General features: G+C 42.7%; 1 protein-coding gene and 1 long non-coding RNA gene across 3 annotated transcripts in view; one reads left to right on the top strand and one right to left on the bottom strand.

Annotated features, from left to right (window-relative positions):
* The window catches only part of LOC147022743 (uncharacterized), a 684,736-nt gene that overhangs the window by 174,239 nt on the left and 494,277 nt on the right, over nucleotides 1–16,220 (top strand). The window lies entirely within an intron of this gene.
* LOC147022748 (uncharacterized) overlaps nucleotides 1–16,220 on the bottom strand; it is a 71,795-nt gene that overhangs the window by 13,884 nt on the left and 41,691 nt on the right. For both annotated transcript variants that reach the window (XR_015059893.1, XR_015059894.1), the window contains exon 3: nucleotides 7,201–7,352. This is a non-coding gene — a long non-coding RNA (uncharacterized LOC147022748). The remainder of the gene's footprint in view (nucleotides 1–7,200; nucleotides 7,353–16,220) is intronic.

Below are 16,220 nucleotides of genomic sequence, written 5' to 3'. Positions count from 1 at the left end.
CCCTGCCCTCTCTCCTCCACCTCAAATCCTCAACTGCCTTCTGCCCCTCTCTTATTACTCCCCATTGTTCCTCAACGCAGCACCAAAGAGCCTTTCTCCTCCTCATCCAGCCCCCTCCCCAAGCTCTTCTGCAATCCCAACACTCATTCAACAACTCTTCTTACCTTCCCCCATCCTCCCTTGTCTTACCCTCCCCATCCCTCCCATCCCCTGCACCCAAAGCCTCCTCCCCTACCTCTTCCTTTACAGCGTGGACCTCAAATATCTTGGGCCTTCGCTCAAACCTTTCAGATCTTTCCATACAGGTTTCCACTGAGAAACCAGACATTATCTGCCAAACAGAAACTTTCCTCCCCCAAGACATTTCTGTCTCCCAAGTATCTCTCCCTGGTTACTCCCTCCTCCGGTATGACAGACCTGAGCCTCGTCCTGGTGGAGGAGTTGCTCTCTTCATCAAAGACTCTTCCTCACTCTCCATGTACTGCCCTCACTCCCCCACACCCCCAGGAATACCTATGGTTCTGGCTTCCCCTTCACTCCCACTTCATGTTAAAATGTGTGCTGTGCTGTCCACCAAACAGTGATGACTCCATTTACACTTCACGATCCGAAAACGTGAACCAACCTCTATCTTCTCATCCAAACTCTCTCTTCCTGATACGTGGTGACTTCAATTGTCATCATGCCAGTTGGCTCAGTGTGGGTACCTCTCTCCCCTGTCATGGCACTTCGGCAAAAGACTTCTGTGACTCATTAGGACTGACTCGATCGGTCAACTTCCCGATCCGGATCTCAACCAATGGTACTCTGTATCTTTTGGATCTGATTTTGACAAATTTCCCTGAAAATATCTGCTGCTCTTCCTCAACTCCAATCGGTTCTTCTGACCACATGCTTGTTAAAGTGGACATCTCTGTGGCTGTTATCAGGGAACCACCCTGGTGCCGTCAAGCTTGGCATTTCACTCAAGCCGACTGACAGGGTCTCCAAGCAGCCATCAAACTCCTAGACTGGTCTCCCATCACTACTTTCTCCAACATCAACTCATCCTGGGAATTCTTTCAAAGAAACTTGCTCTCCCTCATGCACAGATTTATCCCCTCTCGTCTTCAGTTGTCCTACCCTTCCTCCCGCCCTTGGTTCACTGAAGCTTGTGGTGAGGCAGTTGTCCTGAAATAACTTACCTTTGCTTCACGGAAAGCAAACCCAAGTGAGGGTAATCTCAGTTCCTCCATAAAGCTCAGAACAAGTGTGTATCTACCCTCAGGAGAGCCAGAACACAACATCTTTCCAATCTCCAGTTTGAACTCTCAAACCTCTGTCCCTCCTCCAAATCCTGGTGGCATCTAATCAAATCTGATTCTGGTCGATGATCCCCCTCCATCCCTCCCTTACCTCAAATGGCCACACTGCTGGCACCACACGTGAAAAGGCTGAATGCCTAAACTCGGTGTTTGCAGCTAAATCTTGTGTCTGCAACCCATCACTATCTCTACCCACTTTACCCAGTCACACCCAACTGTCCCTGGACTCTGTATCCTTTTCTTCTGACAAAGTGGAGAGCTTGCTGTCAAACCTTGACTCAGATTCTGCAACCGGTCCAGACGGCATCAGCCCATGTTGCCTGAAAACCTGCTCCTCTGCTCTTGCTCACCATCTCTCTCTCTCTCTCTCTTCTATTCACCCTCTCATTTGCTCAAGGTCATCTGCCATCTGCTTGGAAATCAGCAAACATCACTGCCCTGCATAAAAAGGTGCAAAAAGAGATCCCTGCATCTACAGACCAATCGGCCTTCTCCCAATCAGCAAGGTTATGGAAACCATCATCACTTCAGATATTAAATCCTTCCTCTTCTCCAATGGCTTGATTTCCGATCATCAATTTGGTTTCAGACCAGGTCACTCCACCCTGGATATGCTGCTTCTGCTCTCCCAACAATGGATCGAGGTACTCGATGTCAGACATTAAATCCTTCCTCTTCCCCAATGGCTTGATTTCCGATCATCAATTTGGTTTCAGATCAGGTCACGCTACACTGAATATGCTGTGTCTGCTCTCCCAACAATGGATGGAGGTACTCGATGTCAGACATTAAATCCGAGCCATCTCCAGAGACATGTCGCGTGCTTTTGACACGGTCTGGCACCCTGCCCTGCTCACCAAGCTCTCTTCCTACGGTATCCAAGGTCATCTTCACGCATGGCTCACAGACTTCCTCTCCTATCACAGTCAACATGTGGCCCTAAATGGAGTTCTTTCATCCTCCCTTCCTGTCCAGACTGGAGTTCCTCAAGGCAGTGTTCTGGGCCCTGTTCTTTATCTGCTTTTCATCAATGATCTCTCAGACTGTCTGTAAAATCCTCTTTATCTCTTTGCTGATGACTCCACCCTCTGCCGTACCATCTGTCAACCCTCAGACGGGCAAGCAGCAGCTTCTTCATTCACTGCAGATCTGGATAAAATAACAAACTGGTCCAACACGTGGAACATGTCTTTCAATCCAGACAAATCTCACACTCTCACGATGTCTCTCCAGAATGACTGTTTGGAACCCCCACCCCCCCATCTCCTTTCTCTACAATCCTCTGGAAGAAGTCCTTTCATCAAGCTTCTGGGTTTCACAATCTGCCATTATCTTTCCTGGGAAAGCCACATTTCCAACCTGCCCTCCACAGCCAGTCGCTGACTGGGATTCCTCCATCGTGTCACATCTTTCCTCGGCCAACCTGAACTCCTGACCACATCCAAAGCTTTTTTCTCCAGGCTGATGGAGTACTACTCTCCCCTCTGGGCTGGCGCTCCTGCCTCTCACCTTTCTCGGCTTCACACTGTGGAAACCAAGGCATTTAGAATCATTGGTATCTCCTGCGGTGAAGCTATCTTTGGATCTCTCACTCTCTCACCACAGGCAGGTCTGTGGTCTTTCTGTCTTCTACCATCTCCTCTCCGGTCTCACCTCCCCTCCTCTGTCTGCGATATGTCCCCTCCATATTTCCGCTGGGTGCTCAAGGTCCACCACCCCCTTCTGGTAAAACGACCAAAATCACGAATCACTGTTCACCTTCACTCGTTCATTCCTCTTTCTTCCCATCCTTGGAATAAACTCCCCCACTCTCTTCAATCCCATTCTTCCCTCCAGGCCTTCAAAACAGCTGTCCGTCACCACCTCTTTCTTCCCCCATCCAAATCCTCGATCTTTTCTACCCCCCGTTAATCCACCCCAAACCCACCTCCTTCAAATTCCCTGCTTTGCTTCCTGAAAGCCCCTGGGGTGTCCATCTTGTATACCCCATGTTCCCTGCCCCATCCCTTTCCCTTCCACAGATCTCCTCATGTCTCTGTTCCCCACTGTTTTATCCTTCCCTCTCCCGCCCCTCTTGTCTCCTACTCCCCTTGTTGTGTGTTGTGCGTTGTGTTTGCTCTCATACGAGCCTCGACAATGTATACACAAAAAATGCATCCCACATTTATTCCATTAATTAATCTAATGAGAAAAATTGCTTTGATTTATGTCGTTTTGTTATTCATCGCACTTTTCAGGAACGCATCCCAGACATAAAATGCGGTCTTACAGTGTTAAACGTAATGAAGAGCTGATTTTAAAGATCACCTGATATTTCCTGTTTTTTGATAATCGGTATCTCAAGGAGATGGGGATGGGCTAGCCATCTGCCTGGAGGATGGGCAGACAGAGGCCACTGGATACCGGCGGAAAGTGGACACAGCGACGTGCTGCTCTGTCCCATGCTCCCATACCTGACCTGACCTGACCTGATCACCACACTTGAAGTTGCAGAAGTGGATGCAAGTGTTGGAAGTGTGGAAGCAATAATTCCGTCTCCCACAAAATTTAACAAGGTTAGTGTGAGGTGTGCATGAAAAGATCTCACATTTGTTGAAAACCCTTTTGGTGATTTCAACACAGCTTGTGGAACACTACTAGATGGAATGAGGGTGGTGAGGGAGGGAGCCTCCAGCAACAGATGATATATTGAGGAAAGTAATGACGTGAAGAGGATTGTGACGTGAGATCCTACGTCCATCATTTCATGCCAGTGTCAAACAGAGCCAGCATGGAGTGACGATATCATTCTTGCCACTCCCAATTTTTTATTTAAGTTTAAGTTTTCAGGTAAAGGCTGGTGCCCAAAGTGTTTTGGGACCTGAATGGTATAAGTAATGTGGAATTTCAAGAACGTGGGAAAAACAACATCAATGTATAGGCCACAGTGTTATGCAATGAAGTGAGATGAACAATATGCAGATGATGGTCAAGTATCCAGTCTCAGAGTGTTAATTAACTGCACATTAATGCTCACCCTTACATGGCAAATGTGATGACTACAACATCAGATTCAATGGGGAGGGAAATTCTCAGTCATCCTCCATAGAGTCCAGACTTATCACATTGTCATTTTCATTTCTGGGCCACACCAAGAATATCTGAGTGGTATGTGCTAAAGTAAAATGTCCTGATGAAAATGTTCAGAAAAATCCAGTACTCTTGTCTTTCAATCAACAATGTATAATCCAATTGGCGGTCTCACGCAGCCTCGGCTCTTGTAATTAACCTAACTTCAAGCTATAACTTCACAGACTGAGATTTTAATACAAGAATGAATGTGACTACAGGTAGATGTGATGGAACAGCAGATGTATTGCAAGAGTTGGGTAAAGCTCACTTAACTTTAAACCTTCTGCTGAGACTCATCACAGATTTTAAAATCCCCAAATAAATTTTAGAAAACCTCATCTATTCTTACATTGCCCTTCCATTGATAGAACTTGCATTCCAGTCTGTATCCTGTAAACAATATCAACACAAACACTTTTTCTTTGATTAGTTTGAATTTTCCAATTTACATGTTTTTGTTGTGCAGAATCGGCCAATCATAGCAGCATCACATTAATGGTTCAACCGTCGTTATGTAATTGTGGATGTTTTTATCAGAGAGTGCAGTAGTACTCTCCTCGTGGATTGTGCTTGCATTCTGCAAGCAGATAAATAAATCAATTAAATGAAGAATGAGTGAGCAGTATCAGCTCTATTTATCTGTCGCCCAAGCTCTGCTCCTCTACTGGCCGAGGGACTGACGCACCATCGGCCAGATTTTGTTGATGGACAGTTTTGTGATCGTTTTTCTGGTTTAACCTCACCTCACACAATTTCATTCATTGTTCCTCCACAACTAAATGTTTACTGTGTTATTACATCGTGGAGAGTGTACACTGCAATCATACAAGCTTGATGAGGATGACATAGATCAGCTTATTTCAGGGAATTCGAGTTGCGTAACCTGTTCCTGACCAGACATAGTGGCGTGATGGTTGGAGCGTCCGATCTGAGTCTGCGAGGTCGGTGGTTCAAATCACATCCGAGTTATACCAAAATACTTTTAAAATGGCACTTGCTGCTTCTTTGCTTGACACTCCGCATTTAAAATGATAGAGCATGGACAAACAACGCTGGGAAGGCAATGCCCAACCACCCAGTATGACTCTTGCCAAGAAACTGGTTAATGAGAAATCACACTGTATGTATGTATGAAGTATGGTATTGGTACATCAAATAAAAACCTGTTCCTGGGAATTTTCGGTATTGTATTGCCACATGTTTGTTACCTCTGCCACCGTAGGTGAAGCAGGTTATGTTTTCACCCCTTTTTGTCTGTTGGGTCGCCGAAATTCTTGTCAGTAATTCTGTCTGTTTGTTTGGATGTTTGTTTGGATGTTTGTTCGTTTGTCATCGGCATAATTGGTAGTAAACGTGGGCGGATTTTGACCAAACTCGGGTGGTAGGTACATCTTATGACCTAGTGCTTTGGAGATTGTGATGGTTGCTCGGGACGCTTTGGTTCAACTTTGGACCAAGTTGTTGAGGTAGTCTCAACTGAGAAGCCAATTGATTTTGAGGTCAAAGATCAATCTTGAGGTCAAATTTCTAACATTGTCATTTTTCATCCGATTCACTTGAAATTTGAACAAGATTTGCCTATTGAATCACTGAATTGGGAAACAAACAGTTTTTTGGGTCAAAAGGTGAAAGGTCAACTCAAGGTCAAACTTCTTAAATCATCAAATTTCATCTGAAAAATCGTCAGTTTTCATCTGATTAGCCTGGAGATTAAACAGCAATTGCAAAATTTCATCACTGAATTTGAAAACCAACTATTTTTGAGGTCAAAAGGTCAAAGGTCAACTCAAGGTTAAACTTCTAAAATCATCGATCTGTAAAATAATCAATTTTCATCTGTTTGACCTGAGTTTTAATTAGGATTGTCAATTTTAATCTTCATGTAATGGACAACTTGATGTATCCGCAGCAATCTTAGAAGAGGGTGGGGGGGGGGGGGGTTGATTCTGCAAGTATCATGCTCTGCAAAATGTCTTTTTCTTGTTTGTTTGTTTGTTTCTTTGTTTGTTTCTTTGTGTGCAGGATATCTCAAAAAGTTGTTGACTGATCCAGATGAAAGTTTGTGGATAGGTTGGGTGTGTGACAAGGACGAACTGTTTAGATTTTAGTGAAGATCCGGCTACTATAATTTTTTCGGTGATTCTTCACCATTGAGAGATTGGGGCCAAAAACGACATCTCAAAAAGATCCGGATGAAACTTGGTGGACAGGTTGGTTGTTTGACAAGGATGAATTGATTTGATTTTGGTGAAGAAACGCATCCGGATCTGGATATGAGAATTATTTAATATTTAAAGTGATTCTTCACCATTGAGAGATAGGGCCCAAAACGATGTAGTACTGTCTATGGCATGATATTTCAAAAATGGGCCCGAATATGTTCTCGTGGATCAGGAATTGTGTGTTGGAGGTATGGGCTCAACCGAGTGTCCTTCTAGTTTTATGTATGTGATATTTCTATCAAGTACTTCATGACTACTTGCAAGGTGATATAATTCCATGATAATGTGAGAATTTGTCAAAGATAGAAGAGCTCTGCAATGTGTGTAAATCATGTAAACACAATTATCTGTACATCATGTCATTGGCTGGAATTATCATGCACATTGATATTTATTAAATTATGTGCATTGTGAGAAACTTTATCCTTTACAAAGTGATTCCACCCATAAAAATAGTTTCATCTCATTGATTTGAACAATTGGTTCACAAAATAAAGAACAATTTTAAAAAATGAACATTTCCAAAAATTTAAAAATAGAGGACCAATGGTCCTGTAGCTCACCTGAATGGTAACAAAATAGTGGAGTGATGGATGGATCAGGGTAAAAATAGGGCTGGATTTATAATCCACATTTTAGGTCAGGTAGTATCCACATTTTAGATTGGTTGATCATTGTGCTCATGGACTTGCTTTGTTCATGTATCATGCAGAAACTAATGAAAGAGAAAAAAAAATCAGGATTAGTGAAAATATTATCTCATCCATGTCATTATATAGATGATATTTGTGTGGTGAACGATAATTTTATTGAAAGGCAGCTTCACAAGATTTATCCAGATAGCCTGATCGCAAACAGGAGTGGTAATGATTGTACAGTTGCTGCATATCTGGATGTGTTGGTTCGAGTTGGACAGAATGGTTTTCGTACAAGTGTATATTGTAAAGTTGATGATTTCAGTTTCCATGTAGTCTTGTTCACCTTTCCAGGAAGCAATGTACCAATAAAAATGGGTTACAATGTCCTTTCATCTCAGCTACTTAGATTTACAAGAATTTGTTCAGTGAAGGATGATTTTGTAGAACGTGCTGAGAAGGTTTTTTTCCCATCATGTTAAACAGAGGATATTTGGCTGATTGTTTGATCAGGTCTTGTGAGAATGTCTTTGGACTCCATCGTCACCTTTTATTTAGGTTTGGTTGGTTTTCATGTAAACAAATTCCTATTGCATTGCATTTGATATAATAAAAATGAATTAATTATTTTAGCGAAGTGAATTCCTTAATTAACATTATTCATTAAATATATATGTATTTATGGACTTTAATTAAGGGAGGTATTTACATAAAAATACAATAAATAAATATTATATATAAAATACATCATAAATAAGCATTAAAATAATTTATTGGTGGTTGTTCAGACTTGCAGTGCAGCGGATGATACAGGCAGTCGGGAAATCAGTAAATTGCTTGTAAGTTAAGGTTATAACTTCAAATAAAATAGCTTTGGTAAGTACTTACGTGTGTGTGTGTGTCACCATTTTTCTCAAAGATGACCAAACAGATCTTCATAAATCTTTCAGAGGTTTATCAATGAGTGTTTTAGGCAAAAAAATTATTTTTTGATAAAAACGTTGGATTTTTGGGGGATTTTTTTTTTCTTTTTAAATCGCTCTCTCATGCCTAAGCCTCTGTGGCTGTCTGAAAGGGAATATTAAATGATCCCCAACCCCATTCTTTTGTGTGTGTGTGTGTGTGTGTGTGTGTGTGTGTGTGTGTGTGTGTGTGTGTGTGTGTGTGTGTGTGTGTGTGTGTGTTGTAATGTCTGGTTTCTTTCTTGAGGCTACGGTGCAGTAATTGGTCTTTATTTTGATTCGGCCTCCGTACGGTGGAGTGGATCAGCCATTTGAGTGGCTGTAGATCTTTGTGCCCATGGACTCTTGCTTTGTCCCACAGTACAGTGGAGTTGGTTGGCTGTTTGAACTGTGGTTGTTCTTTGTGCCCATCGACTTGCTTTGGCCCACTTTACGGTGGAGTGAATCAGCCGATTGAGCAGCAGTTGATCTATCTTTGTGCCTGTGGACTTGCTTCAGCACGTCGTATGGTGGAGTGGATCGAGCTGTGGTTGGTCTTTATGCCCATGGAGTCGAGGAGGTCTGAGTGTGGGAATTGAGGAGTGTATTTATGCATGCATGATGAGGATCAACCTGAGTGACTTTTGATCCGTGATTTTTGTGAAAAGCATTTACTTGTTGTAAGCCGAATATGCACAAATTTAATGTCCTGTATTAAGGATAGTGGGAAGAGTGGGACAAAGGAAGGGGATGGTGAGGGAGAGGAAGAGAAGAGGGAGTGAATGGGTGGGGGTAGGGAGGAGTGCCATGAGGGTGGGGGCGAGGAGTCAAGTGTGGAGGTTGAGGGATGGGCAGGGGGGAGAGGGGAGTGAGTGGAGAAAGAGCGACGTGTGTGCTTGTGCGCACACAGGATTATGATAACAGGCTGGGGTCATAGGTCCAGCAGGTCAGCCAGGGCAGCACTGCTGATTGATTACAAGGAAATTATGCACAGGAGGAGGCCATTCGGCCCATCATGCCTGCTCCACACCAATACCAGATTTAATAAATCTGTCAACACCCCTTCCCTTTGTGTGCAGGCTTTTGGTTGCTGCACTCGTCCTCATTTCGCCGACCTCAGAAAGATGAGGGGCTGAGTCAACCCCCTGGTGTTAATTCAGCAGCCAACCAGGCTTGAACTCAGGACCCTAGGATCCAAAGCCATCACCCTAACCGTTAAGCCAACACCAGGTTCAAAAGCATTCCCTGAGCATTCCATTCCAAACCTGATGACCTGAGCATTCCAGCCAACACCAGGTTCAAAAGCATTCCCTGAGCATTCCATTCCAAACCTGATGACCTGAGCATTCCAAACCAATCAAGATAGTACTTGCTCTGCCAGGTGGGCACTGGTTCAGAAGCGAGGACAGGCGAGGTAGTTTGTATGTGGGATTACTGTGGGGGAGAGGAGTCAAAGTGGTGGAGATTATGCATAGAAGGAGTTTGGAAGTGTTGTGTGTGCTGGAGACCAGATGGAAAGGAGATAGGGTGAGGAGGTTGGTAGGAGGATACAAGCTGTTGCATGTGGGTAGGGATGGAACGAATAATGGTGTGAGAATAATAGTATCAGAAGAGATCAGCAAGCAAGTGGTCAGAGTGGAATGATGGGAGGGCCGGATAGTTTTGGCATGGTTGGTGGTACAGAGACAAATGGTTTGTGTTATGTCGGTATATGGGCCACAAACAGGAAGGACTGGGGTGAAGAAGCAGGAATTATTCAGGGACACACTGGAGAGGATGATGGGAGTGATTGAGGCAGACATGATGCTTGCATTGCAGGGGACTTTAACCCTATCTTGGCTGGAGTGGACAAAGTGCCCTCCCCCGTCGATTTTCATGGTAACTTTCACACCGCCCCAAAATAGTCCACCCCAGACGGGTAAACGTGTATGCGGGAGTAACGGAGCTGGGAGAAGAGGAATGTTTTGGTAAATTTGCTTGGAGAACGAGGATTAGACAGGGTCAAGAGCTGGTGGAGGTGGTGGCGAGGAATGGGATGGCCATAATCGGTTCATTCTTTCAAAAGCGAGAAAGACACAAGATTACTTAGAGCGGACAACATGGAACAGAACTGGATTTGGTATGGGTAAGGAAGCATTGGTTGTGGAGGGTGAAGGATTGTGAGGCAGTCACGATGGACCGCCCCTCAGACAAGGAGCGGAATATTATCCTGCGTGGGCTGTGCTCATTGGCCGACCGCCGAGGAACTCGCTCGCATCCCCCTGATTAGGCGAGAGAGACATCAGGTCCTCATGAACTCCGCCCACGTACATGCTGACATGCACGTAGGCAATGGCGTCGGTGTGAGGAAGTGAGGTGAAGGCGTGTTGTAGTTATCGTTGATGTAAAAATAAAAGAAAACCTTGACTATCAAAATAATTCCGCAGTGCATGAACATTTAATTCCCATTAGACCAGGGATGGGACCCTAACTAGAAACACATACTTACCGATTAGATATAACTGTTCTATAGGACCTGTATGTTGAGTGCTCATGGCTTCCAGATCCGTAAGAGTATGGGGAGGATACTGCATACGGACAATCTGGCTGTTGTGGTGGTGAGTGGGCGGGAGATGTGGGAAGTACTGGGGGAGTGGAAGGAGGTATTTGAGAAACATGGGCTGAAGATGACTATGGAGAAGACTGAGGTGATGTGGGTTGGGCAGCAGAGAAAAGAAATGAATACACGGTTAGAGTGGAAGGAGATCAAACAGAGTAATAGGCTTGAATATCCTGGCGGAATAGTAACTGGGGATGGTAAGTCAAGTCGAAGGCAGAGGTGCGGAGGAGCAATCAGTTGGGTATAACTGCATGGACAAGGGTGGAGGGAGTAATGGCAGACATATAGATATCAAGGAAATTGAAAGGGAAGGTTCTGATGTCAAGTGAAATGCCGGCTGACATTTATGGTCTTGCAACGGTGGCACTGATGGATAACAACTGACACTGTGGGTATGTGAGAATAACTGTGTAAGGAGGATTTCTGGAGTGAAGAGGGAGGATAGAAGGAGGATGCATGAACTGAGGGAGGAGATTGGTGTGCAGATGCATTTGATGGGGAGATTGGTGAAATGCCAGCTGAGATGGGCTGGACATTTTATGCAGATGGGGGGAAGAGAGAATGGCAAAAAGACTGGATAGGTTGAGGGAGCGAGGTAGTACGAAAAGAGGTACACTGCCGTTGAGATGGGAGGATTGTGTGAGGAAGGATATCAGTTAGGAAAGGGTGGTTGGAGAGTGGAGAGAGTTGGCTGAGGACAGAGGGAGGTGGATGAGTTTTGTGGTCAAGGCAGGGCAGAAGCCTTGTGCCATCGGACCTCACCCCTTGTAAAGGAAAGAGGAGGAGGAGGAGGCGGAGGAGAAGTATTGACATGATGTTCACAGTAGTGCAACTCCCTTCTGTCTCTGAGCCTTAGTTTTCAAGTTATTTCCCATTTCTAGTATGATGTCACTTATTGTTGTGTCAAAATTAGCCCTATTTGATAAGGTGCTACTCAAAGGTGTCTATCGTTCACATTTTTCAAGATATTGCCAACTCTCTGTATTATGACATCACTGTTTGCCATATTGTTTTGCCCAGCTTATTTTAATGAAACATTCCCACCGGAAGTCGATCATATATTTTAGGATTCGCATTCATCAGTACAGCAGTTTCAGAGAAGGTGAATTTTAAAGGTTTGCTTATGATCCAATATGACTGCCATATCACGTAACTGATGACATCATTGTTAAAAAGCTGTATTTCTCTTGGGTAGTTGATTACAAATTTTAAGTTTTGCATTTATCAGGAAAGCAGTTTGAGAAAAGATCCATTACATCTTTTGCTGTAATCCAAAATGGTGACTAAACTAAATCGAAATTCAAGTACTTTTGGGACGTTTTAAACCTTATGATGACCTTCTTATCATGACCTAACAGCTTGTAATGCCAATATTAAGTAATGAAATGCAGTTGGAATTATTTCATAATGATAGAATTTAAAACCATTTCTCTGTAACAATGTCTGCATCACTCACTCACAGCACCTTTACTTGTGAGCCATCCCAATATCCTTTTGTCTGTTTTAAGGCTCCCTGATGGCTTGCTGTTTAAGACCAACACAAAGGCCCCTCCCCTCCCCCACAACCCAATCTGATCACAAACGTATCCCGTGCGAGGGTAAGTGTTGTGAATCATATCCAACAATAAAAAGAGCAATTAAAGATTGCAGACCCTTGCCAGGACTTGTTTTCTGTAGAGTTTGTGGAGTTTTGTGCGGTGTTTGTGCACTGCTGTGTTACATAATTAATAAGAGATATAATTAGAACTACCACTTTGTAACTGCTGGCAGTGATGACCGGGCACCAAGACATCCCACTTTAATGCAACCCTGCTTTGGTTGGACGCTTGACCTTGACCCATGACGTTTTTCATTATTATTCAATTGAATTTAGTATTGGATTAAATTAAATTCAAATCAAATGAAAGACCAAACTGGTACATAATTATACTATATTGGAATAATCAGAAGGAACCCGAACAAGCAAAAAGCAAAGATGAAGTCATCAGGAGGAACCTGGATAGGATTCACATTTCAGCTGCGACTCCTCTCCCCTCAAACCCATACAGGCATGGACGGCCAAGTGAGCCTTATTCAAAAATAAAAAAGAATCGAGATTAAAAAAAAAAAAAAAATTCTGGCTGCCAGACCATGTGTCCGATCAAGTTGAAATTTAAAACTTGTGTTCCCCATCATTACCAGATCATAATTGTGAAGTTTCACGTCAATTTAATGAAGTGGTTCCAGAGAAAATATTATTTAATATTTTTCTTAAATCCAATATGCCTGCAAAACCATGTGACCTATCAATTATTCCTGTACAAACTTGTATGCCTAAGGATTGGGGAACATTTATGTGGTTTCCCCTTGATCTGTCCGGCCATTCTGGAGAATATATTGTAGGTTTTAGCGTAAATCCAATATGACTGCCAAACCATGTGACCTATGATGTCATATGTGTGAACCTTTTGTTCCTCATGGATAGGCAGTCATATGTGTAAAGTTTCATCTCAATTTGTTCAGCCACTTCAGAGAAGATTTTGAAGGTTTAAAAAAAAACAAAAAAACAATATGGCTGCCGAATCACGTGACTGATGACGTCATCTTTTTTATGCAGAGCATTTTATCCCGAGAGGACCCTCAAAAATTTTCATACTGATCACATGTTACATTTCACATATGCAATTATGATGTCATAACGAAGACACCTCTAACATCAAAAAAAAATCACTTATTCCCCATGAGTAGTACTTTCCATGTGCCAAGTTTCAATTTTATCCTTGGTGCAGTTTCAGAGATAGAGGTCCAAAGTTTTTCCATTTTTCCAACATGGCTGCCACACCATGTGACCTATTACATCATAATTGTCAATAAAACATTCTGCATGAGTAGTCGCTCCTATGGTGAAAATTTCATCTCGATCCGACAAGAGGTTGCGGAGAAAACACTAAAATTCTGTGCGGACAAACAACAGACAGCAAGACGAACAAACAAATGAAAAATCACTCATGGAGTGGTAGAATGGCATTCGGTAGAGCGCATACCTCTGCCAGGTGGAACAGTTCACATTTTGTATCCCACTGATGGGCTGGATCCGAACCAAAATCCAATCTGCTTGTTCTTATCACCCATCCAACTCATCCACCTTGTTTTGTCACAACTCGTCCACAATTTTTTGAGATTATGTGATATATTTAGTGTTTGGCCCTATCTATCAATTTTAAAAATCAGGCCTGTGTTGACCTTTTCACCTTAAAATTAATTGGTAGTTGAATTCAGTGACCGGACATGAAAATGCTCTTCAAATTTCAAGTCAATCGGATGAAAATTGAGGATTTTAGAAAATTTGACACAAATTGGCCTATTTGAGCCTATGTAGACCTTTTTGGTCGACCAAATTTTACGAAACTTGAATGCGAGACCGTCGCAGGGTCGGTGACATTAATTTCTGAAAATTTCAGAACGATCGGTTGAGCGGTTTGGGTTCGAGGCGAGCGGACAGACAAACAAACACACGAACAAACAATTGGAGGCAATCAACATACTTGTCAAAAATAAAATAAAACCTGCCAAGTAACAAACAGACCCAAATGCAATTCCCTCTCCTCCGGCGATGGGAACAAGCATTCATTAAAAGTTAAAAAACAAGTATTTGTTCAAAATGAAAATTCAGTGTGTGGATGTCTCACACGGTGCTGCTACTTATGTTGGTGATGTCAGACAAATTGTGTTGAATCGTGTCACTACGCAAGCATCCCAACTGCATTAAAAAAAAACTTTTTAGCATTATTTTGGAATCCCTTCAAAAAAAACTAACTCGTTAGAAAATGATTTTCTTGTTGAGGAAGGGTGGTTAAAAGAAACTGTGCGTGCGTGCGTGCGTGCGTGCGTGCGCAAAATACTCGTGTTACATTGACGACAGTCTTTTGCTTTCTTTGCCATTAGATGTACATTCTCTGTAATTGTTAGATGTACTCTAACATATTTATTGGTTCATTGGGTAGTCGATAGTGTAATGGTAGAGCCACCACTCTGCGTCTGGGAGGTCAGATGTTTGAACCTGCCCCCAGCTGAGTCATATCAAATGCTTTAAAACGAAAATACTTTAAAATATTTAAAAAAAATGGTACGTGCTGCTTCTCGCTTGACGCTCAACATTGAAAAACGACAGAACACGGATAAACAACCATATGTTGTCAACCGTTGTGCAGGCACAATTGGCCTAATGGCCTCCTCCTTGGTTGAACTTCCTTGTAAGATAACTCGTATATATTTATCTTGGAAGTTATTGCTACCCTTTTGGAAGGATTTTTGCATTAGTGATTTTCTGTCATACAGTTGGCGAGGCTCATGGAAGAGCAGGACAACAGATGGAATGGATCAATAGTCAAAATGGGGTGATTGGAATGCAGTGGGAGAACAATAAAGGGATGCCACCAGAGCACAAGGAGAGGCAGTGTCGGAGATAGGTGAGAACAGGGTCACAGTGGTTGTAGTAAATGGATTTCATGGACAATTACTTTCAATCTTATTTAATATATAAAGCTCTTTTTAACCATTGACTCACTCACTAATATAAATGTTTAGTACCTTTTAGATTGACGAGAAAGCTGAAATTTTGCACACGACTGCAACTCAAAGCCAATATCCCATTGGGGGTGGGGATCACAAAACCGTCAAAAAATTTCCATGAACTAAAATGTCCACGAATAAAAGTCGGCCGTGCAGGCTTGGTCTGCTCAATTTTGGTCGCGTGACCCAAGACAATGGAGCTTACAATTGAACTTGTTGCTCGGCAATGCTAACACCCGCCTCTCCCACCTCTTATTTTGCAACCTTTGCTATATTTACATAAAAAAAATTATGATTGCTGTAAACTTTTAAATAAAGTGCTTATTTGAATCACTAATTCTTGATTTAATTGCATTATTTAGATGCTTACGGAATGCAACCACAATCCAGTTCATCAAGTGTATAAAGTTTTTCTTTTCATGTCTGCACATTGGATGCATTGGAGTAGTTGCTTGCGGTGTGAACGCACGCATTCATATGTTCTCACACAAGTTGTTTTTCGCTTGTATTGTCACTGCTAATTTAAATCCTCGTTGAGTTCATAACAGCTCAGAATACAACTGCAGGAATAAAAATCAAGATTTTACGAGGAGTGCTTCCCTAGGCTCTCATTGGGCACCAACGACGCTTTTCAATTTTTCTTTTTTATTGCCTCTAACATCTAAGCATTCTTTTTAATCGAAAACCAGGCTGTACAGCCAGTCCTTAATGTTCTCATTCAATTAAGGTGTGCTCTCGGATCCATCACCCCCTGACGGCGCTGTGCCGGAACTGCACTTTGAAGTTGGATCTGATTGTGATGGAGATCAAAGTCAGCAATCTCAGAGGGGCAAACACATTTAATTTCTTGGATTTTG

This window comes from Eptatretus burgeri, chromosome 7 (genome assembly GCF_056783735.1).
Source record: "Eptatretus burgeri isolate ZD-2024b chromosome 7, Ebu_testis_v1, whole genome shotgun sequence".
Taxonomy (NCBI): Eukaryota; Metazoa; Chordata; class Myxini; order Myxiniformes; family Myxinidae; genus Eptatretus; species Eptatretus burgeri.
Note: the sequence above shows the minus strand (reverse complement) of the source record. Positions and strands in the feature narration are given on the sequence as shown.